The 23,545-nt window shown below is 41.1% G+C and overlaps 1 protein-coding gene across 1 annotated transcript in view; it reads right to left on the bottom strand.

The window, feature by feature from the left end:
• Nucleotides 1-23,545, bottom strand: part of COPA (COPI coat complex subunit alpha) — a 915,755-nt gene that overhangs the window by 770,534 nt on the left and 121,676 nt on the right. The gene's annotated exons all lie outside the window — the stretch shown is intronic.

Below are 23,545 nucleotides of genomic sequence, written 5' to 3'. Positions count from 1 at the left end.
CAAATAATTAAAGGGTAGAAATAAGCACAAAAAGATAGTCATTAAACACAAGGCTTTTAAACAAAATGTACACAGTATGAAACAATAAAATAATAAGGTTAAGCTGAGGCTTTTGTGGCAGTTTTGAGTTGACTAATTATATACTAATTAGATGCACATTCTACATTTATAAAATAGGCAAAGAAAACTGAACAATCACTTCTAGCCATTTGTACAGCAAAAATGTTCCATGCATGGGCAAAATCTAGTACAGTCCCTCTTGACCACAGCAGCAGTCAGATTGCTTCTCCTTCAAAGATTTTAAAATCCACCAAAGTGCACCATCCTGAAAAGTCTTTTAGCAGAGAAACTGTCAAACACAGAAATACTCCAAAAGCAAAAAAAAGACACCAGTAAATCAATGTAAAAAACAATATCAAATAGCAGGAGTACACAACTTGGACTATCAATTCTATATACAAAAAATAACAAAAAAGAACTGTAACAAAACTTGCACAAATTAAACAAACTTTACAATAACTGGAGGACTACCTGACCAAAACAGATACACATCCAAAATGGAAAATTAATAAATGAATAAAAACAATCTCCTGAAAAAAAGTGAAAGCAAACTCAACAAATGGAAAAATAAAGCAGTGCAGGAAGAGAGAAGTGAACAACGAATAAAAAAGCAATGACAGTTACCAAAATGAGTAAAATAAATGTGGAAGAAAAACTCTGCCAGGCATTGCCTGACCTAAAAGGCAAACCGTTCCCAAAAGTAAAAGACTGCATAAACAAATGCATGTCAAGATGCAAATAAAATAAAAATGACAAAGAAACTCAATCAAATAAAGGCAATAATAATAATAATAATAATAATAATAATAATAATAATAATAATAATAATAATATTATCCGCTAAACCAAATTACAAAGAAATAACGGTGGGGGGGCATTACCGCTTAGATTTTAATTTTGTCAGTTCTTGGAACTGCCACCAAATGACGACCCTTGTGAATATTTTAAGCGCTGTGCTACTGACATGCAGGTCTCCACATCCATACTCATTCACCTGCCAGAACTCAGTTGTTGTACTGTGCAGTGTTAACACCCATTTATAAACCAGACAATGCAACAGCACACTGCTTGAGAGAAGAGTCCATTAAATGAGTACTTGAAGTTTCACATCAAAATTCCACACAATTAAACAGTTACAACCTTGAGCCATCAATTAGCGAAAATGGGCAGAGGAACTATTTTACATTAAAAGTATTACAAAAGATATAATAAACTACTACTCACAACATTTAAAATAAAAATAATGCAGATGCCAATTTTATAAGCAGAATAAAGCACAAGAAGGATGTGCATGGCATAGATATTACAACAACCTTGACTGTAAGACATGAGCCTGAAACAAGGGGGAGTTAGAACTCACTGATTTATTCCCTGATGTTGAAATGCACAAGGCTAACCTACAACTACATGTACAAACACTGACTAAGGAACCACCACCCATACATAACAAGTACGCAAGCCGTGATGGCACGTGTCAACTGACAAGAACAGCAAGATAGAACTACAATCATTGCAAACCCTTTGGAGGAAAAAGCCATTAAAGCAGATATACATAACAAGTACTCTGAAATAAGAACACAAATATATCACCATCTTCATGTGAACTGTATGGTTTTATTTGTAGTTGAATCAGGACTGCAGTAAACAACAATTAAACAAGACCAAGACAGACACGGGTTAAAACATAATGTAACACTCTAGCAAAGACTCAAGACAAAAGGAGCGGTGTAACAAATGACAATTAAACACACTGCAATGACTCACAAATAAAGAATATGTCAGCAGTAACATACAACATGAACTGTGACTGTCAGGTGCAAAAAATATATACTTATAGGCTCTTCCTATACAGACAGCGTTGCTGAATGTAGCAGCACGTACCAAAAACCATGCCATCTTCCTAGCTCACATTCAAAGTCTTCACCTGTATGTTCTGACTACACAGTCTACAGCAAATGCAAGGGAGTTACAAGTGTGGGCAAACAGGTCTTTAGAAAGCCTTAATCTAAGAGGTTCTTGCCAAAGTAAATTACATTATAAACAAAGCACACGTTTGTCTAGAATTCCAGAATAACTATGGGTAGACAGTAGTATAACAAGTGTTGTAAGATCTACATTTACAATATGGTCATCCTGTGACATCTGTTGTGTATCAAATTTGACACTTGTAACCCGGGGAAAAAAATTTTTTTTTCGGGCCAAGGGCCCAATTTTTCCCCCCCCTGGGACCTTTAAAAAAAAGGCAAACCGGGTTTTTCCCAAAAAAAAAAAATTTTTTAAAGACCTTTAAAAAAAATAAAACAAATTTGCTTTTTTTTTTGGTCCAAAAAAAAAGGAAAAAAATTAAAATAAAAAAAAAAAAAAAAAATAAAAAAAAAAAAAAGGAAAAAAAAAAAAAAAAAAAAAAAAAAAAAAAAAAAAATAAAATAACAAAAGAAAAAAAAAAAAAAAAAAAAAAAAAAAAAAAAAAAAAAAAAAAAAAAAAAAAAAAAAACAAAAAAAAGAAAAAAAAAAAAAAAAAAAAAAAAAAAAAAAAAAAAAAAAAAAGAAAAAAAAAAAAAAAAAGAAAAAAAAAAAAAAAAAAAAAAAAAAAAAAAAAAAAAAAAATTTTTTGACAAGAAACTCCAAAAAATTTTTAAAAGCCCAATAAATAAATTAATATATAAAAATATATATAATTAAATTATACATCCCATAGTGGGGGCTAACCCAAATTATTTTTCAGTCAAACCCCCAAAATGCACTAAAAATATTTTAAGGCCATAAGCAGTTCAATTTTTTCACCCCAAAGAACTTTTTGTGTCTGTGGGTAACACCCAAAAAACCAAACATGCCCAGCAACCCTTTAAGAAGTCCAAAATTATATTTTTTTGGGATTTCCCCACCCAATTTTTCCACATCAGTTAAAAACCCCTTGGGCGGCAGGAAAAACCATTTTCTTGTATTAAAAATACCCTCAACCTTTATTATGGTTTTTCCTTTTTAACAGAATTGCCAAGGGGTTCAGGGGCATAATACAACATGAGTAAACATGGCTACGATACTCCTGAATCTGATTGAATCGGACCTTTCCCCGAAAACCGGGGGATAAAACCACCCCCTTTTTCCTCATTTTTTCTTGAATGCCAGGTGCCCGGGAAGGGCAAAGGATAAATCAATAAATTCCAAACTTTAAAAAAAAAAAATAAAATAAAATATTAAATAAAAAAATATATAATTTTAATATATATAACAATATAAAAACAATTAAAAAACAACAAATTTAAAAACAAAATTTTAAACAAAAAATAAACAAAAATTAAAAAACAATTAAAAATAATATAAAATAAAAATTTTAATAAAAAAAATAATTATTATAAAAATATATAATATCTTATAAACACTTAATTAATAAAAAATATTTTAAAATACATTTAAAAATTTATTATTTTATAACATTAAAAATAAATTAAATTAAAATTTTAAATTAATTAAATTTTAAATAAATTAAAATTATAAAAATTTTAAATCCAAATATATTAAATATATAAAAATTTAAATCAAAATTTTTACAATATTATTTACATTTTTACAAATTTAATTTAATAACCATAATAATTAATATTAACACAAAACACAAAATTAAAATAAAATTTCATAATAAAATGTATACTTATAACAATAAATATTTAATAATTATTTTACATAAAAATTACCACACATTATTAACATAATAAAATAAATTATAATATATCAAAAATATATATAATTAAATTAACATACTTATATTAATAAAATATATTATTATCAACACATATATAAAATATATATTTACACATATAATAATTTATTATAATATTTTTTAACACACACAAAATAATAAAAATATAATATATCCAACATTATATATTTATTATTATTTTTAATTTTCCACACATGTAAAAAACTATTCCCCAGCACTAAAGAGGGGTAAAACCGGGTCCCCAAAAGGGGGGTAAGGGTAAACCTCTCAGATGCAAATGGAATCTCATTTAGGTGGGTAAAAACTGCTATGCCCTTTCGGAGCATCTGCATCATATGGGGGTAAAACCTGCCAATCGGGGGGGGGTAAAAAAATGGGATTTCCCCCTCGGGCTGCAGAAAAAAGTGCTCTGGACTATATAAAGGTAGATTTAATTTTGGGAAATTATAATAATAATTTAAAATTTTTACCCCCCCTTTAAACTTATTTTCCCTTTAATACCTAATTTCAAATATTTTCCATAAAAGAACAAAATCAATAATTTCCACCATTTTAAATTTCTTTTAAATTCTTTTTTCCCCCCAAATTTAAAATATTTATTTTTTACTTTTATTCTTCCAAAAAAACTTTTTTATATCCATTAAATTTTTTATTTTATTTAAAAATACAATAATATTTTAAATCCCCTAATACCCCCTTTATAAAATAATTTTCTTTTAACTTTTATAAATAAAAATTTATCCATTAATTTGAATAATACCTTTTTAATTATTCCAAAAATATTTTAACAAAATAATCCTTTCCTTTAAAAAATTTAATTTCCCCAAACAAATTGGGAATAACATAAATTTTTTGGGATTTATATTTTTACCCCTTCAGAAATTCTTAAAAATTAAAATATATCCAAATTTATTTTAAATTATAATCTTAATAAAATAAAAATTTAACATTTTAATATTAAATATTTCATCTTAATTAATTAATTTTATTTTAAATAAAAATTTTTATTTATATATTTTCCTTTTTAAAATTATATAATTTTATTCTGTGATAAAACATTTCGTTTTGGATTTAAGGGATTTTCCAGGCAGTTAGCTACAATGTTTTTAAGTTGGGATGCCTGATCTTGAAATTGTTCTGCGCCAGAAGAAGAGGCCATAGGGGGAGAGGCCATGGTTTTGCCTGTGACATGCTCCTCAATAGTGGATACCAGTGTTGCCTTGGCCAGTCTGGAGCTATCAGAATCACTCTTGGCTGTTCCTTCCTGATCTTCAGTAGAACCTTGTACATTAAAGGGAGAGGTGGGAAGGCATATACTTTTAGAGCTTTCCAACTGAAAGATAGAGTCCACCCTCCATGCTTGTGGGTGGTATGTCCTTGAGCAGAATGTCCTCAGTTGATGGTTGAGGGGGGAGGCGAACAGATCTATCTCCGGCGTTCCCCATGCCTTTGTTACGAGTTGGAAATGTCTGGGTGCAGCATCCATTCGTGTGCATCCATGGTAGTTCTGCTTAAGCTGTCTGCCAGTGTATTTTCCTTTCCTGGCACAAACTGGGACTGCAGTTGGATATTGAGTTTCAGGCATATCTCCCATAGATTCATAGCCAGCCGGCATAGAGGGTAGGAGTGTGTGCCTCCCTGCTTGTTTATGTACCACATGACCGTGGTGTTGTCTGTCCTTATTAACAAGTGGCCTTGATGGAGGAATGGTTTGAAAGCCTCGATTGCATGCATCACTGCCAGCATTTCCTTTTGGTTTATGTGCATGTGTAGCTGTCCTTGAGACCATAGGCCTTGGATACATTTGCCCTCAATGTGTGCTCCCCATCCTCGATCTGAAGCATCCATGGTGATGGTTTGTTTTGTTTTTGGTTTGTTGAAAGGCAACCCTCTGTTGGACTGGCAGGCCTGAGCCCACCACAGGAATTCCTTTTGAAGGCAAGGAATGATTGGTATCAAAGTTTCCAAACTGTGACTGTGTTGAGACCATACACTCCTTAGATACCATTGTAATTTTCTCATATGCAGCCTGGCTTGTGGTATCAGAATTATGCAGGATGCCATGTAACCCAGGGCCTGCAGGATTTTCCTTGCAGTAAGCCGAGCTTGTCTTGTCAGATTCATGAAGTAATCCGGAAGTTGTTTTTGTTTTTCTTCTGTGAGAAAGGCCATTTGGGTGGTTGTGTCTAGATCCGCACCCAGAAAGGTTATCCTTTAGGATGGAACCAGTCTTGATTTTTGGATGTTGACTGTGTATCCCAATGCCTGTAGTAGGTGGATGGCATAGGCCAAGTCTTTTATCAAATTTACCTTGTTGTCCGCTTGTATAAGGCAGTCGTCCAGATAAGGGTAGATTTGAATCCCCTGAAGTCTGCAGTGTGCAATTACTGATGCCAGGCATTTTGTGAATACTCTGGGCGCAGTAGATAAGCCAAAGGGCAATGCTGAGAATTGATAATGCTCTGATCCTGCAAGAAATCTGAGGTGTCTTCTGCAGTTTGGTCGAATAGGGACGTGCAGGTATGCCTCCTTGAGATCTAGAGTCACCAGCCAAGACTCCTTGCCCAACATGGGAAGAAGTTGCTGTTGGGTCAGCATCTTGAATTTTGGCACAATGAGGTAAGTATTCAGTGCGGACAGGTCGAGAATAGGCCTCCATTGATTTTCTTTTCTTGGTACAAGGAATAGTCTGGAGTAAAATCCTTGGCCTTGCTCTGAAAGTGGTACCTTTTCTATAGCTTTCATTTGAAGCAAGTTGTTGATCTGCTTTAAAGCCTCTGCCCTCTGATTTGGTGGTAGGTTTGGCATTCAGTTTCTTTTTGGCAAAGTGTGGAAGTGGAACCTGTATCCTTTGTCTATTATTTGCAGTGTCCATGTGTCCCTTGTAATATAATGCCAATTTTTCGAGAATAAAGCAAGCTTTCCGCCCAAGGGTGCTTCCAGTTGAGCCCTGGTGGGCGGAATCAGAGTAAAGTCATTGAGCCTGTCCTGGTGTAGTAGTTGTTGTTGCTGCTGTTGCACTACCTCTCTGGTTGGCAGGCTGCTACTGACGGCCTCTGTAAGAGCCCCTAGATTGGCCTCTGCCTCTGGGGCGTCTGTTCCTGCCTCTCTGGGCTCTGTCCGATTCTGGAAAGGACCAATTCTTAGTAGGCCAGTTTCTGCTGAATCTCTGTGGTTGTACTTGTAGGAAATCCTTAACTGTTTGCACAGATTTTGCCTTTTCTTCATACTTTAAGACCTCCTGAGCAGAGGAGCCAAATAAATTTTGTTTCTCCATTGGAGCATCCAGGAGTTTAGCTTTAACATGGTCTGGCAAAGATTGTTCCTTCAGCCAGGCATGCCTACGAATAACTGCCCCAGTCATAGTTGACCTAAATGAAGCCTCCAATGCATCATAACCACACTTTAAGAAATGATTACTAACCTGCTGTGAGTTGTGTACCAAATCCTGAAGGGATTTACGGTCAAGGGGCTCAGGAGAAGAAAGCTTCTTGTTTAGTTCATCTAACAAATATTCTTGGTACTGTATCATATGAAATTGACAATTTAGTGCCCTGACAGAAAGAGTTGCAGAAGTATATACCTTCTTTCCCCATCTCTCTAAAGCTCTAGACTCTCTTTCAGAAGGTAGAGGATTTTTGGCAGTGGCAGCCGCAACCCCTTTAGGGCCCAGAGTAATAGTTTCTGGGTCTGCAGAATGGGCTTTATACAGATGGAAATGAGAATCCGGGACCCTGTAGTATCTATCAGGTTTGGCAGGGGCCGGGGGGAAGAGTATCAGGGGCTGTACTGACATCATTGTACACATCACCAATTACATTCAAAACAGGAGGTATAGCTAAGGGCCTATGCTGAGGCAAATGTAAAAAGGTCCTTAATCTTTTTCTAGAATCCGAGAAATCCTGACCTTGCCATTGAAAATGCTCTCTCATGGAGTATAGAGTCTCACCAAAGGAAAACTCTTCAGGAGGGGAGGCCGAAGGGATAGATTCTTCTGCATCAGAATCCTCACAGGGCGAATAAGCCTCCTCCTGGTGGTCTGACAACTCAGAACCATCCGAGGACTCATCTGAAGAGTGTGGGTCAGAAGGCTCAGTCCTGGGCCTTTTGTCTGGTGGAGGGTGAGGCCCTGTCCGGGTGAGGTTGTGAACCTCTAATTAAAGAAATAAGGTCCTCTGCAAGGCTGAGGATCTGAGAACTAGAGGAAGGCCTCTGGGATGTAGTTTTGGGAGGCAAAGCTTTAGAAAGTTTAGCAGCTTTAGCCCTAGAAAAGGCCTTAATGGACATGGAAGCAGGGGGGCCTAGCTGCCCCACGTGCAGAAGTAGATATGTCCAAAGGTATGGCGTCGGACATATCCTGGGCACTGGTTTCGGTAGGTAGCTCGGTAGCCGACTCGGCCGGGACCTCCCGGGCCGCGGTGGTCGGTTGAGTGGATTCGGATGAAGGAATCTGAGGACTCGGTTTTGGCCAAAACAGAGACACTCACGGTAGGCCTTACCGTGGTTTCAGCCGAAACCGCGGGCCGCGAGTGTCGGTCCTTGTCCTTCCGTTTTTTCACCAAATGTGATGTTGGAGTCTCCGATGGCATTTTATATGCAAAACTAGCCCCAAAAAATTCCCCTGCAAACTCCGACCGACGTCTAAGAGTTCGTCGGTTGAAGGAAGCACAGGCTGAACAGGACGATACGTCGTGGTCTGGGCCTAAGCAAGGAAGGCAATAGGAATGGAAATCCTTATGAGGTATTTGTTTCCCACAAGTTAAACAATTATTTACTTTATCTGACATCGGCTGAGGCAAGAAAGAGTCCCCAACGGGGTACTTAGCTTTTTCGAAGTTTTCGGTAGCTGAAATCACTGGATCTGACCGACCGGCACTTGCAATCAGCTTCTGCTTCGGGCACCGCGCGGCAAGAAAGACTGAGGAAAATGGCGTCAGCTGATGCTTTTATACCCCAGACGCTCTGACGTCGGGAAAGGTGCGACATCAGCCGAGGCCAGACCCAGACTTTGGAATCCGGCCGACCGAAGGGCTGCCTGAGGCAGGACAACCCATATGTTATGACTGCAGATGCATCCTTGAAGGACATCTGCTACCCAGTCACCTGGAGATCACTGCCGGTGCATTTTCTGTAGCATCCAGCGCCTTAACTACTAGGTCTTTCTCTTGCTTTTCTCCTCTCGAGTTTGACACTTCGCTGAACAGCAAACTCACTGAACCACAGTTTGTGGAATAAAATCAATCCAAACACACACATCACATTTCCAAGACGGCCTTTGTCATTGGTCCTGCAGTGGGACAAGTCCAACATTTCAGTGTAATCAACTGTAGGTTCAGGGTAGTTGCTACGCTAACAGCCCAAGAGCCATTCTAATCCTATCCAAGCTTACTCAAATTTACCACAATACTGATGACGTGTCAGTATCCCCAGAAATTTTATGAGTTTCAATATAGGTTTGTGCACATTAAGCATTCACAGTTTACCCCTATGCATTACAGGCATACGTGCCAAACCAGGGATAAGTGTGTGATTTCTCATCAATTGGTCAAAGTTACATTTGAATATTACAAGAAAAGTTGCATAGGAATATGATTTTGGATGAGCTTTGTTTCACATGCATGGAAACCTAGTTCTAGAAAAGGGGTAATCATTGAGACACACTTGCCCCTCCAACGTGTCCTGTTGATGTCACAGATGAGGTTTAGATCCTTAGAATGAGTATTTATGTTGCTATCGGTTTTGCAGACATGCAACAAATCCATCAGTGTGGGATCAGAGGATGCCTTGGAATATAGGCATAGATCACCATGGAGCGGTCTGTAGGAAACATTACAGGAATAGGGATTCAAGATAGTATGCACAGTCACTCCCTGTATTCTTTTTGTGAGGAATATTTATGGCATCCCAAGCTGTTTCAACTGCCTGCTCATGTGGAAGGGTGCACTGTGCGCAATGACTCTTCAGATGAGAGCCAGGTACAGTGGAACAACGACCTCCTTGGACCTGGATGCCATGCCCTTACTTACAAGTAGTGCAACACAGAATGATTTGCTCACCACAGCAGGCACTTCGTGTCAGAGGTCAGGTTATTCTCAGGATAAATTACCCAGATCCCTGACCACTGGGTTAATTTTTTTAGGTTGTATTACCAGTGTGGTCATTTTGTGGGATGGCATTTTTTTTTTTTGCATTGAGTTTTATTCCATGCTCTGGCACCAATTGTTTGTCTGCGTCAGACCCTAATGAAAGGCATCTGTGTCTTTAGGGTATACAATGACCGTGTCTAGTTTGCAGTTCTCTGCAAACATGGTCAGCCAGAGGCCCTTGGAGTTTGCTTTGACTACAGAGTAGACGATGTCAAAAGGGAGATGCCCCAACACTGATCCCTGTGAGACTCCACTAGTGATTGGTCTCTATATGAGGGGAGATTCTGCTGCCTTAAAAGTGAACCTGCTAGCTATCCATTGGGTGATAAATGGACTTAAGCCTAATTTTATAAGCTTGTCTACAATGCTTGAGTGAGGTATTGTGTGAAACATCTTGGCCAGGTCAAAGTACACAGTGTGAACTGTTCTGCGCTTGTCCACAGCTTTAGTGACCTCTTTTAGTCACCCACCAGGTTAACAAGACATGACCTGCCTTTGACAAAACCAAACTAGGTAAGGTCCAGGATCTGTATCTTTCTAATGTCACTATTCATCAGATATATGACAAATTGTCACACATATGGGTGGGTAGTTCCCAGAGTCTGTGGAAGGACCCCCTTTGTGCAACAGGGATAATGGTTGCAGTCCTCCATTCTGGCACACAGCCTGTATTTGCTATAGTTTCTGGCTCCAGATAGGTGGCTCCATTCACCATTAGTTTGGCTATTGTCTGGTGTCACCTTTAAGGTTGCTGATAAAAACTCGAAGAAAGCTTAAACTCGTCCTTAGCATGGGAGGCTATTTTCACCTGAATTTTGGCTTTAGTGGCTAGTTTTTGGATACAATTCTCTGTTATACAACCTATTTATACTGGTATTCCACCAGGGTGGCTTGTTTTTGGAGGTTATCCTATGTTTATTTCAGGTAGATACAGCTGTCTTATGCAATTTTACATAGTTATTCTGAATAATTCAGCATAGGAAGCTGCGTAATCAGGGTTGGAGGGGGCTTGAAATTTTGGTACACTATCACTTAGTATGAGGTGGATAGCCATGGAAATTCAAAGGAGGTAGCTTTGTGGTCTGACCTAAGCAATGAGGACATTACAGTGAGGGGAGTGCACTGTTCCCCCATGTTTGTGAGGACCAGGTCAAGGACACTTGTGCCCCCCACTGGGCATAAAGACTAGCAGTTCCAGGGTCTTTGTGTTAAAACCTATGAATCTTGGGGCCTGTATGCCTGCGGATGTGTACGATTCTCAGTTAATGTTGGAATAATTAAAGTGACACATTAATGTTGTGTTGGGTTGAATTGGGAGTGTTGCCAGTTCATTCAAGTATGTAGTATCAGCTTCCTGGGTAATGGAGGGGACTTGTAGCTTGCAAGTAAATGGTATAGGACATTACTTATGGTAAGTTGAACACAGAACAGTTTAAGTGAGTGATACTGTTTGACAAGCCTGGAAATATGTACATGTTTGATGTAAATTGAGACTCCAACTCAAGACCATACCTGTGCAGTAGCAGGGCTAAATGTGTGGAAGTCATTGCAGCCTTGTACTACTAGGATGCTCTCTGTGGCTGTAAACAAAAAGACTTGGTAACTGCACAGATGTCTATATTCTCCAGGATGAGGACAATTTGCAGATAGGAAGTTCCTGTTACGATTCCTGGCGTTAAGAAGCAACACCTTCAGATTATTCAATGGCGATTCAGCTGTGTTGTTAAGTTAATAGACTCCTGGCATTGAAAAGTAACACATTCGGATCACTCTGTGGCGGTTTAGCTATGCCAAGTTAATCAGGTTGGCACTGCCTCATGAAGGGACTTTGGGGGTCAAGGTTTTAGACAATAATCCAAACCTAGAGGGGACAGGTGCACTCCATCCCTGGTAAAAGCAATGTGGTCAGTCTACCACAGCCTTACAGGCAAATACTGTACCTTTCTTGGAGTGAAACAAAAACTAAGCCCAATTATTAAATCATCTTCTGGTACTGTGGCATAATTCTTCTAGAAGGTAGAATCACGCTCAAAGAACTAAGGAAGTCAATTGTGTAAGGTGCCCTCAATATGAGGGCACTTTAACAGTGCATCATAATACTTTTTTCCCCTCCAAGAATGGAAAAAGCAAACAAGTATTACACTCCAAAAACATGTTCAGTCTATAAAAAACGTGAGTCATTTGGACTGCGAGACAAGGTAGTTGGGGGGGGGGGCTTGAATGCCACTCAAGTCACAGCCTTCAACCATCCCACCATCTGACCTTATTTGACCTAACTGGTTAGCTCAGTACATTAACCAATCAGCAGCATAAGCATAACGTTAAGCATGCAAATTCAGTGAAGATAAAAAATATTTTGGTTTCATTTCGGGACCGAATTTCAATGTCCAATGATTAGTACTCAAATAAAGCATCATCTGTGACAATATTCTGTTGGGGTGGGGTCTACTACAGTGCTCTTTCCAGAGGAAATTACATTACCAGAATTGTCAATCAAGCAAGGCAGACAAACATAAGAATGACTATTTTTAAATAAATTTGGGCTACATCTCTGCACAGTACAGGGAAGAGTGCAACTTTGCTACTGCACTGTTGCCAGCTGGGAATTAGGACAAAATAACTGTGGAGCTAGCAGAATAGAGAAAGTGAGCTTATAAAAATAAAACTGACCGACTTGAGCCTAAGGGCAAGAAATTAATTACTACTAAACTACAAAAAACACAAGTACCTTAAATTATTTCACCACTTTGAGCAAAGTACAAACAAGCCAGCAACACTACTGAAAGTATAGTTGTGTTAGTAAACTTACCAAAACAGTAGAGGTTTGAATGATGACTACTGCAGTATCCTAAGCTATAGAGGTTGTATCCTGCTGGCCAGCTTCCAAAGCTTCAGGGCACCTTTCACATAGCCAGTTAGTGAGCTCAAGCTAAAATGATTAAAAAAAGACAGGTTTGGGCACCAAGCCCTTCAGAGCTTTCATGCCAAAAGAGGGAGGTGAAGCCCTGATCGAACATTGCTAGGGAAAGGAAAATACAAGTCCACACCACGCCATAAATAAACGTCAAAATACAAGGAGGAAAGAGGGAGCAGCCACTACTACAGTAAATTTACTTACAAAACTGTACTCTGTTCTAAACACTGATCAAAGTGGCAGAAGGCCTAAGCCTATGGGTAAAGTACAATAGCTTAGAGGTGGAAGGGTCCAGGAGCCCCTGGAGAAGGGTTCTATTTAGAAAAGGAATCCAGTTTGTAGTGCTTTGTAAAAGTATGCACAGAGGACCACATCGCTGCTTCTAGAACACAGAGTCCAAACCTTTCCAAAAAGCCATAGATGAAGGCAAGACCCTGTTGTGTGCCTTCTCCTTGGCTGGAACAGTTTTATTGTGATGGGAATAAATGATAACTGCCTGGGACAACCATTTGGAAACAGTCTGACAGAGGTTGCCCCGATAAGAACTGGTCAGAAGTTATGAAAGATTTTGTTCTGTCAAGATAGCAAAAGAGTTGTCTGTGGACATCCATCATATGACATACCCTTTATTCCTCATTTTGAGATCACACAAAAAAACAGGGACAGCAATAGTATGGGTTAAAATAAACACAGATACCACTTTAGGCAAAAAAGTATTAGTTCTCAAGGAAACCCTATGAAAAACAAAAGTATGACCCACCAACAACATCTTGCCACTCACACTTTTCTTGCACAGGTCAGAACAATCAGAAAAAAATATTTTCCATGTTACAAACATCACGTCAGCCAGATGAGCTGGTTCAAATGGAGCAAGAGTTAGCTTCTAAAATTAAAACCTGAAGGAGGAGCCATCGGTTTTCAGGGAGGCTTCTTGTAGAGCACCCCTTTTAAAAACACTTTCAAATGAGACTACATTGAAAGAGGGGGATCCATGGGCAGACATGCTGAAATGGCTGACAAACCTTGATAAAGGAGCAAGACAGGCCACAAGACAGCAACTCAAAAAAATCTTGTAAAACCAGAGAAACGCTAGACCTGAATGTGTGTTGGCCGTTTTGTTGGCACCAACACGAAAGCATTTTACATTACATATAGGATTTTCTAGAAGTAGGCCTTCTTGCTTCCATTAGTACTTGCTGCAAGTCTTCAAAACACAGGTGCTTAAAAGGTATTAAGACCGTCATCCAGGCAGTTAGTTGTAGTTGTTTGCAGTTGGAATTCTTCAAACACCCCTGTTCTTGTGTGAATAAACCGAGTCTATGAGAAAGCTTGTGGTAACTACCCCTGGTCAATTCCAAAAGAAGGAAAAACCACTGCTGCCTGGGCCAGAAGGGAGACACCTACGGCTGATATTTGGGGATGCTTTCAGAAACTTCTGAAGTACCATGGACATCAGTGGAAAGCGTGGAAAGTATACATGAACATTCCTGTCCAAAGAAAAGAAAAGGCATCTGTCTTCCGTGCCTTTTCATATGGAGCCCTGCAATAGAACTTTGCCAGTTAACTGTTTTTAGAAAGAAGACAAAAAGGTCTAACAGAGGAATTCCTCACAGAAGGATTAAATCTCGTTAGACCCCCAGATCTATTTTCCATTAATGAGGGTTTGCCTTGGTCCTGCTCAACTTGTCGGTCTCTCAGTTTTGCTTTGACATAATTTATGATGCCTACAGAGTAAGACTGTGCTATGCGGCTGTATCTCATGCTAACATGGCTAGTCTGCAAAAAGTATGACATGGCACCCCTTCTTTGTTTAAGTACCATATCACTGTGGTACTGTGACTACTTGAAGAGGTCCCACATAGATGACAGAGAGTTCAAAGCCTTACAAGACTAACATTTCTATGTCTATGCATTTTTGTCTGTCTTGTCCCAGATTCCTTGCACCTTTATTCTCCTTGATACCACTCCCCAGGCAAAGTCCGTGGCTTTTGCAGTGTCTGACTGCTTTGCAGCAAGAAGGGAGAATGGGAAACCCCAATTCAGGGATACTTTATGTCTGCACCAAATGATTTCTCTTTTCACAAATCCCAGAACTGGAATTTGAACAGACAACGGGTGTTGATGCTTGGACCAAAGTCTCATGTGGAGTCTTGCAAACAGTATTAAGGGAATCATGGAAGCCATAACACTTAGAACATGGAAGTATTCTCTTGCTGTGACATCATCCGAGCTGAAATCCCTGGAACAGATCTAAATACAAACCCATTTTTCCAGTGAAAAAAAGATCTCCTTACTGAGGAGTCTACCAAGCACCCCAGAAATACAATCCTGTGTTTGTTTGTCTTTTCAGCTTTTCCCGGTTAGGGATCGCCGCAGCAGAACTTCGGTCCGCTAATGACGCAGTAGATTTTTATGGTGCTGAGTTGCCAGCCCGACGCCCAACCTTCAGCGAAGGCATGCCTATTCACGCATGTCTTTCTGAGGCCACTCTACCGCAGGGAGGACATGCAGACCCCACACAGAATGCCCATTCACGCATGTCTTTCTGAGGCCACTCTACCGCAGGGAGGACATGCAGACTCCACACAGAAGGCACTCCAGCTGAGAATCGAACAGGAGAACCTCTTGCTGTGAGGCAACAACGCTACCGCTGTACCACCGCGGCTTCAGAAACACAATCCTGTGTGATGGAGTCAAAACAGACTTTCGTATATAATCTTGGAATCCCACCCTGTGCAGATCATCTTACCCAAGTGAGAGAATCTTTTAGTTATGTACTCACCATAACTTCAGATGTTTGGGATCCATCTCGCCTACATTCTGAATGATGGGTTCGGAGCCGATCCCTCGGCTCCGACTCGGCACGCTTATGCCAAAGAGCGAAGTCTCTTACTGGCTGAGCTTAACATATCCCAGGATGCACCACTACCAGTCCCCCAGATCTAGTTTGTCCGCATACATGCACACATGCACACCCTGCTTATATAACATCGTCAGATGAAACAAGATAAAAAGTACAGTTTTGTACCTACCATAAATGTAGATGTTCGAGGATCCACATTGCTGCAGTCCTAACCATTGGGTAGTCCGCTGTCCAGTCGGCCCGAATACCAAAGTATATGGCTGACGTCGGTCAAGGCGCATTAGACTGACGTCAGTACGTCAGGGTACTAATGCGCATGACCGACGCCATATCTTCAGTCTTTTCTTGCCCCAGATGTCAGAAGACCCTAAAAGGACAAGGCCCAAACCAAAATACCAAAAAGCCCTGCACCAAACTTATATACAATATATATATATATATATATACATACAGATGTACAATAATATACAGCAACTCACACCACCACCCCTAAACACAGAGGGGAAGGCGGGAGGGTAATTGACTGCAGCAATGTGGATCCTCGAACATCTACATTTATGGTAGGTACAAAACTGTACTATGTTCTTCATTCCACATTGCTGCAGTCCTAACCATTGGGTAGAATCCCAAAGCAGAGGTAAGGGAGGCTGGCAAATCATAAAGAAGCAGGAGCTGCCAACATGCCTTGCAAAATGGCTGTGGCAAAACCAGCCCTAGATTTAGAGTAGAGAGGAAGGTGGTAATGCTTAGAGAAAGTATGCACTGAACTCCAAGTAGCTGCCTCTAAAATATCCTTAGTTGCCACCCCCCTTAAAAATGCTGTTGAAGTGGCAGTAGCCCTAGTGGAATGAGGCCTAATCCCAGCTGGAATTTCCTTGCCATGATGGGAATAACAAAAAGAAATGCAAAACCCAATCCACTTAGAAATAGTTTGCTTAGACACAGGCTTGCCCTGAGAACTCAAAGCAAAAGAAACAAACAACTGCTGAGACTGCCTGAAATCCTTAGTCCTGCTTAAATAATAACGCAACTGCCTATGTACATCTAAAGTGTGCAAAATCTTTTCCCCTTTATTTTGGGGATCTGCATAGAAAGTAGGCAAATGAATAGTGTGGTTTAAAGCCACACTAGAAACCACCTTGGGCATAAAAGAAGGATTAGTACGTAATGATACCCTATCCTTATGGAAAATCAGAAAGGGCTCTACTGCCATAAGGGCCTGCAACTCAGAAACCCTTCTTGCAGAAGTAATAGCCAACAAAAAAGCAGTCTTCCATGACAAATATTTCAAATCAGCAGTACCCGCAGGCTCAAAAGGTTGTAGAGTAAGTTTTTCCAACACAAAATTGAGATCCCAAGCAGGAGTAGGAGCTCTACGTGGGGGTCTTATATTCTTTGCCCCTCTGAGAAACTGCTTGAACAAAGGATGAGAAAACAATGGTGGGTCACAATCATAGTGAGCTGAAATTGCTGCAGCATGAATCTTAATGGAAGAGAAGGACAAACCTTTGTCCAATAACTCAGTAAGATATTGAAGAGCCACACACAAATTAGGCTCAGAAACCTCCAAATTCCTTGCTGCACTCCAAAATAAAAATCTCTTCCATTTTTCTGCGTACACTTTCCTTGTGCTAGGTCTTCTAGCTTCCATAATCACATTTAAAACTTGTTGAGGAAGTTGAGACCGGCTGTCTCAAAACAGAATATGCCATGCTGTTAGATGAAGAGAACGAAGCTTGACATTGAGCAGGTGGCCTTCTCTCTGAGACAACAGGTGCGGAATCAAGGGTAAAGGCCATGGAGGCTTCTTTACTAGACTCCTCAGTAATGGGTACCAGTGCTGCCGAGGCCAATCTGGAGCTATTAAAATCATCCTTGGCTTGTCTTGTCTGACCTTTAGAAGCACCTTTGGAAGAAGAGGCAGAGGTGGAAACGCATACACATGAAGATTTTTCCAACTGAAAGAAAGAGCATCCACTTTCCAAGCTGTGTGATGTAACCTCTTTGTGCAAAACTTTGGCAGCTGGTGGTTTAGTGGAGAAGCGAACAGATCTATGTCTGGAGTTCCCCAGGACACTGTCAACCTTTGAAATACATGAAGATCCAGTTTCCACTCGTGGGGATCCATGATTTGTCTGCTTAACACATCTGCTAAGGAGTTCTGTGCTCGGCAGAAACCTTGCCTGAAGAATTAGTTGCAAGCTGAGCGCAGTCTCCCATAAAATCATTGCTTGCCTGCACAATGGGTAAGAATGTGTTCCCCTTGTTTGTTGATGTACCACATGACAGTTGTGTTGTCTGTTAGAATCAACACCTGCCCTGGAAGAAGTAACTCCTTGAAAGCCATTAATGCAAACTGGACTGCTAACATCTCTTTCATGTTGATATGTAGATGCTGTAGTCTGGCAGGCCACTTGTCTTGTATCCACTTTCCATTTAGATGAGCTCCCAAGCAATGTCTGAGGCATCTGTCGTTAGAATCTGACTCGCCTCTGGCGGGTCACAGAGAGTCCCTTGTTTAGGTGACATTCCTGAGCCCACCACAAAAATTCCTTTTGAATGCAAGGTATTATTTGAATGACAGTGTCCAAATCCTGGCAGTGCTGTGTCCATACATTTTTGAGATACCATTGCAGCTTCCTCATATGCAGTTTGGCATTGGGAAGCACCAGAATACAAGATGCCATGAACCCTAATGCTTGAAGGACTGTCCTTGCAGTCAGCACGGACTGATGAGATAGTTGATGAAAGTAAAGGGATAGACTCTGTTGTTTGTCCGGGGTTAAAAAGGCCATCTGGGCTGCTGTATTCAGTCTCACACCCAGAAAGCACATGTCTTGAGAGGGTACTAGACTGGACTTTATTTCGTTCACAGAATACCCTAGGCATCTTAGCACTGCTATAACATAATCCAGATGCTGTAGAAGGTCTTCCTTTTCTTGAGCCAGAATCAGGCAGTCGTCCAAGTAAGGATAGATTTGAATTCCTTTTAGTCTGAAGTAAGCTATCACTGGAGCCAGAACCTTTGTGAATACTCTGGGCGCAGTAGATAAGCCAAAGGGCAATGCAGAGAACTGATAATGAGAATTTCCAGCTCGAAAACGCAGATACTTCCTGCAACTTAGTCTTATAGGCACATGAAGGTAAGCTTCCTTGAGATCTAAAGTTACCATCCAGTGGTCTTTGCCCAGCAGAGGTAAAAGCTGTTGTAACGTCAACATCTTGAACTTGGGAATGTCCAGATAAGTGTTGAGGATAGATAAATCCAAAATTGGTCTCCACGTGTTCCCCTTCTTTGGTACTAGGAACAGGCGAGAATAAAATCCTAGGCCCCTTTCCGATACAGGGACTGGCTGAATGGCCCCTATTTGGAGTAACAGAGAAATTTGCTTGTGAGCCTCTTTCCTTTGCGTAGGAGGAACGGCTGGCATGCCTTTGAAAGGTGGTAATGTATGGAAATAAAACCTGTAACCGTGGTGAATGATATCCAACACCCATCTGTCTTGAGTAATTAAATCCCAATTTTCTTTGAAAAGAGACAGTCTTCCTCCCAAAGGAGCTGCCAGACGAGAATCTACTGGCAGCTGAAAAAGCAGGTCATTGGGTCTGTTTACGAAAGGACTGACCCCTGCCCTCACCAGAAGTCTGAGCAGGTGAACTCCTGTTCTAGGCCTAAAGAACCTTGAGCTCTGCCCCTACCCGTCTAGACCTACCCCTAGACTGGGAATCACAAGGAGAGTGTGTCCATCCCTTAGTAGGCCAATTTCTGGTTAACTTCGCTGGCTGCACCTACAAAAATCTTTAACAGTTTGCATAGACTTAGCTTTGTCCTCCATTTTCTTCAGGACTGCTTCCACAGGCGAACCAAACAACACATCAGACTGTAAAGGAGCATCCAAAATCCTTGTCTTAACATGCTCAGCTAAATTCTGATCCCTCAACCAGGCATGCCTCGAAGAACAGAACTAGTGGCAGCCACCCTCGAGGAGGCCTGCACAGCATCAAAACCACATTGCAAAGAATGCTTACCCACTTGTTCAGACACATGAAGTAAATCCAGCAACTCTTTACACTCTATACCTTCCGCCAAAGCATCCACCTTAGATTTCAATTGTGAAAGGAGATAATTTTGATATTTTAGCATGTGAAACTGACAATTCAACGCTCTCATGGCTAGAGTGGAAGAAGTATACACTTTCTTTCCCCACCTATCCAAAGCCCTTGCCTCTTTATCAGTGGGAACAGGATTTTTAACCACAGAGGCCTTAACACCTTTAGGCCCCTGAGAAACAGTTTCTGGGTCCGCCCTAGGACTCTTAAACAAATACTTATGAGCTTCGGGCACCCTAAAGTACCTATCAGGTTTAACAGGAGCAGGAGGCAAAGAGTCAGGGTTCAGGGAAGCCTCTGCAAAAACATCTTCCACCACATTCAACACAGGAGGTATAGCTAAGGGCCTATGTTGTGGTAAAAATAAGAATTCCCTAAGCCTTTTCCTGGAATCAGAGTAATCTTGGCCTTCCCATTTAAAGTGTTCCCTCATGGAATGCAGAGTCTCTGAAAATGAGAAATCCTCAGGAGGAGAAGCTGTAGGTGTGGAATCATCCACATCAGAATCAGAATAAGGAGGAAAGTCCTGTAAGTCTTCTGCAGAAGACTCCGAAGCCTCTGAATACTGTTCCAAACTCTCAAACTCAGGTTCCACCCTAGGCCTCTTATCAGGAGGGGGCATAGAGCCTCTAATCATAGTAATTAAATCTTCTGCCATTTTAAGCATATGTTTCTTAGGCAGAGAACCTGAGGTGCTAGGTGAAACCCCCACTGTAGCTGAACTTGGCCTACCTCTGAAAGAAGTTTTGGCAACAGTAGGAGAAGCTCTAACTATCTTGGGAACAGAGGGAAGAACAGTTACCTGAGAAGCCCCCTCAGCCTGGCCTACCTCCTGAGAGGGCACATCCTGTAACAATAAAGTCTCTGCCTGAGACTCCAAAGAAACTCCTGGCAAAACCTCTGGCTCCACAGAGCCTTCTAAAGAACCGACGTCCGGGACTGCCGGTTCATCAACCCTAGGCTTCGCTGTTTTGTCTTTGCGCTTCTTAGCAAGCGGCCGGAGCATCCGACGGCATTTTATAATTACAACGCTTCCCAAACACTAACCTGGCACAGTCTAACCTTCTCTTAATAGTGCGTTTATTAAATCTAGCACAAGAGCGGCAACCAACAACGTCGTGCTCAGGCCCTAAACAAGGTATACACAGAGTATGGTAATCCCTATGAGGTATCTGTTTCCCACAAGAAATACAGTTATTCACTTTTTCTGACATCCGGTTAAATACTGAGGCAAGAAAAAACCAAAATGCTCCCCAACGGGGTACTTAGCCAACTTTGATTCGGTCTGAAACTCCGACTTCGGAAATATTTCAGAACGCCAACCTGCACTCGCAAGAACTGCTTCTGCATCGGACCATGCGGCAAAAAAGACTGAAGATATGGCGTCGGTCATGCGCATTAGTACCCTGACGTACTGACGTCAGTCTAATGCGCCTTGACCGACGTCAGCCATATACTTTGGTATTCGGGCCGACTGGACAGCGGACTACCCAATGGTTAGGACTGCAGCAATGTGGAATGAAGAACATCAGTAGAACTCAAAACCGTTCAATCTCTTCTGATCTCCAAGGCAGGGGGAAGGAGGGTGGGTATTAGGAATGTAGGCGAGATGGATCCCAAACATCTGAAGTTATGGTGAGTACATAACTAAAAGATGTTATGTGATCCTATCTCGCCTACATTCTGAATGATGGGACAGCGTCCCTAGCACCTGAATCCTGGGTGGCTCACTGGAAAACACTCCTGAGTACCGTGGAACCAAATGAAGCTCGTCCTCTAGATGCCACATCCAATTTGTAGTGTGAAATGAAAGTGTGGATTGGACCAAGTAGCCGCAGCACAGATTTCGATATAGCGAGCTTGGAATGAAAAGCTATAGAAGTAGCCATAGCTCTGGTAGAATGAGCCTTGATAGATGTTGTAAGTTGCTTATTCGAAGAAGAATAAGTCTGAGTTATGCAATCTCTGATCCATTTTGAGATAGTAGCTTTTGTGATGGTTTGGCCCAGTTTATTATCTGAGAAGGACACAAACAACTGGTCTGACTTACGAAGTTGCTGAGTCCTGTCTAAATAGAAGCGTAACTGCCTGTGAACATCCAATTTATGAAGAGTGTATTCTGCTTCATTGGAGAATTTTGGGAAGAAAACCGGTAGCTCTAGAGATTGTTGGAGGCAGAAACTAGAACAGACCTTTGGGACAAAGGATGGATTAGGCCTAAGTGATACTCTATCCTTGTGGAAAATCAAGTACGGTGGCTTAATAGACAGGGCTTGAAGCTCTGAAACTCTTCTTGCCGAAGTAATTGCAACTAAGAAGGCAGTTTTCCAAGACAGATATTTTAACTCGCATGTAGCAGCCGGTTCGAAGGGGAGATGTTAATGCGAAGCACCAAATCAAGATCCCACGGAGGTGCAAGATGAAAAATTGGTGGTCTTAATAGGCTCGCACCTTTAATAAAAGTTTTGCATAGTCTGCTGCTCATCAAAGGAGGATCCATGGATTCGTGGAATTTAGAGATAGCCGCTAGTTGGACTTTAATAATTGAGACAGAAGATCCCTGATTAAACAAGGATGTTAAAAATTTTAAGACCTCTGGGACAGGAGCAGTGATAGGGTCTAAGCCCTTGAGTTGAGCCCAGATAGCAAACCTCTTCCACTTACTAAGGTACAATTTGTTAGTGGTGGGTTTATGGGCCGAAGATAAAATGTGAACAACTTCCGGGTCTAGAGTGTGCCTTCTAACTAAAGTCGGAAGTGGAGGAGACAAGCTGTCAATTTCAAAGATTGAAGGACTGATGTCAAGTCCCGACTGATGGATTAGCAAGTCCGAATCAGGTCTAAAGTCCACGGATCGTCCACTGCATGCTTCTTCAGGTAGGGAAACCATATCTGACGAGGCCAGTACGGGCAATCAGAATCATTGAAGACCCCAGTTGAGAGGCTTTTTGAATAACTCTGGGAAGAAGCGGAATTGGAGGAAAGGCATAAAGTAGCCCTGTTGGCCAAGGTTGTGCTAGAGCATCCATGGCTGGTACTCCCTGATGTGGGATCAAGGAGAAGAACCTTTGGCACTTGGTGTTTAATGGAGTTGCAAATAGGTCGCAGCACGGCGTCCCCCATCTCCTGAAAACCTGAGCTGCTACTGTGTGGTTCAGAGACCACTCGTGAGGAGAGAGAATTGTCCTGCTTAATTTGTCCGCCAATACATTTGACTTTCCCGGGATGTGGGTCGCTACCAAGAAGCGGTTGGTAGCTCCAGCCCATTCCCACACTCTCATGGCCTCTCTGCAAAGGGGATATGATCTGGTCCCTCCTTGTTTGTTCAGATACCAAACCACCGACATGTTGTCTGTGTGGATGGCGATGATGCCCTGAGGAAGAAACTTGTGTAAGGCTTGTAGGGATAGAAGTACAGCCCTCATCTCCAACACATTGATGTGGAGAAGAGCTTCGTCTGGAAGCCAGGAGCCCTGAACTAGCCTGCCCAGACAATGCCCCCCCCACCCTATCTGGGAGGCATCTGTCGTCAGGGTAACCACTGGAGAGGGAAGAACAAAGGGGTTTCCTTGATCCAAATTGGATGTCTGAAGCCACCAGCGAAGGTCCCTTTTGCATATATCCGTAATCATGATGTGATGATTGAGGGGAAGATCCTGAAAGGACCATTGCGTTGACAGATGGCTGAAGAGGACTTGGCCAAGGCACTCCTCATGGCTCTGAAAGCCGGA

Source organism: Protopterus annectens, chromosome 17.part0 (genome assembly GCF_019279795.1).
Source record: "Protopterus annectens isolate FY-2018-M chromosome 17.part0, PAN1.0, whole genome shotgun sequence".
Classification (NCBI taxonomy): domain Eukaryota; kingdom Metazoa; phylum Chordata; order Ceratodontiformes; family Protopteridae; genus Protopterus; species Protopterus annectens.
This window is presented reverse-complemented; position numbering and strand designations above follow the sequence as displayed.